This window comes from Vicugna pacos, chromosome 3 (assembly GCF_048564905.1).
Source record: "Vicugna pacos chromosome 3, VicPac4, whole genome shotgun sequence".
NCBI classification, from domain to species: domain Eukaryota; kingdom Metazoa; phylum Chordata; class Mammalia; order Artiodactyla; family Camelidae; genus Vicugna; species Vicugna pacos.
In genome coordinates this window covers 91,276,033-91,277,837 of record NC_132989.1, presented here as the reverse complement: position 1 = coordinate 91,277,837, position 1,805 = coordinate 91,276,033, and the positions used below count along the sequence as shown (strand labels likewise).

General features: G+C 28.8%; 1 non-coding gene across 1 annotated transcript; it reads right to left on the bottom strand.

Moving 5' to 3' along the window:
* Window positions 1-1,328: 1,328 nt before the first annotated feature.
* On the bottom strand, window positions 1,329-1,435 carry LOC116280104 (U6 spliceosomal RNA). The gene has a single exon (XR_004189439.1). It is a non-coding gene; the product is annotated as a U6 spliceosomal RNA (small nuclear RNA).
* Between the last annotated feature and the right edge of the window lie 370 nt (window positions 1,436-1,805).

Here is a 1,805-nt window from a genome sequence, read left to right as displayed (position 1 = left end):
TGCATTTTGACCCAGATGAAACATCTTACATAATTTCATTATATTTGTTTTAATAAATTTTATTTACTTTTTAAAAATAACTCTTATTAAAAATATAAATGTATATTACGTATACATGAAGAAAAACATCTATAAATCACCTAAAAAGCAGCTATAAATTATCCCAAATTTCAATATCCTAGAATGCTTTGTGATATTTGTTTAACATGATTCCAAATATATATATGTGTATGTGTAGTTGAATAAATAATAGCTATATATATTCAGAAAAAAATTAATAGAAGTATAGTCATACTATGCATACTATTTTAAAATCAACAATATAAAAATATTTTTGAACTTTAAAAAGGAAAAGAATTACATTTGACGTATTGCTTTATATAAAGACAACTTCTTCTAAAGTTAGGAAAACGAAATAACTTTTAGGAGTGGAAGCCACATGAATTTTTTAATACATGTTTTAATTTTAGGCAGCATCAATTAAATTACTGCTTTAAAATATTATATGGGGGTGTTATAGTTCAATCCTCAGTACCTCCGTTAAATATATAAACCCCACCCCCTGAAATAAAATATTATATGAAAAGACAAAACTATGGAACAGTAAAAGATCAGTGTTTGTCAGTGGGCAGAGGGGAGGGATATGAGAAGGAAGAATAAATGAGCACAGAGAATTTTAAGGGCAATGAAACTATTCTATATGATTCCATAATGGGGAATGCATATCATTATGTTTGTCAAAACCCATAGAATGTACACCAAGAGTGAACCCTAATGTAAATTAGGGACTTTAGTTAATAGTAATCTATCAATATTGGCTCATCAATTGTCACAAATGAACCACACTAATACACAGATGTTAAAAATAATGGAAACTGTGTATTTAGTGGGAGGAGTATATTAGAATACTCTGTGCTTTCTGCCCAATTTTCTTGTAAACCTAAAACTACTTTTTTAAAACAGGACATTAATGAAAAATAAAAACTAACCAATAAAAATAAATCTAAAACATTTAAAAAATAAAAGTAGATTACGTATCCTTCAACTTAAAATTATATATCTTTACCCTAATTCTGCTTTAAGTCTAAAGAATTTATAACATCTATATTCTTTTCTTATTGAAGTATAGTCAGTTTACAATGTTGTGTCAATTTCTGGTGTACCGCATAATGCTTCAGTCATATGTGAACATACATATATTCATTTTCATGTTCTTTTTCATTGTAAGTTACAAGATATTGAATATAGTTCCCTGTGCTATACAGTATGAACTTTTTGTATATCTATTTTATATATATTAGAATCTGAAAATCTCAAACTCCCAATTTAAAAATACAGAACACTTCACAAATTTGCGTGTCATCCTTGCGCAGGGACCATGCTAATCTTCTCTGTATCATTTTAATTTTAGCATGTGTGCTGCCGAAGCAAACACTATTCATAGGTTTTATGTTTAAATAAATTCACTGCTCACACTCAGTCCTTTCTTCATCCATTCCCAAATTGGGTTCTTTATTTTAAATAACATTTTAGTTAGTTAGATTTTATTTTCAAGAGGAACTAACAGGTGTGAGGTTTCTTAATATTGTTCATGTCTGAGAATGAAGGTTCTCTGCCTTTATACTCTCCCAACAATTTGGCTGACATTAAGATTCTTGAGTCAAATTTTCTCAGATTTGGGGACAATTATACTTTGTCTTTGAGAACTGAGCATCACTAGAGAGAAAACTGAGCCAGCCTGATTCTTCCCACTTGAAGATGACTTATCTTTTTTGAAGTTCAATAACTAGAATATGTTGATATCT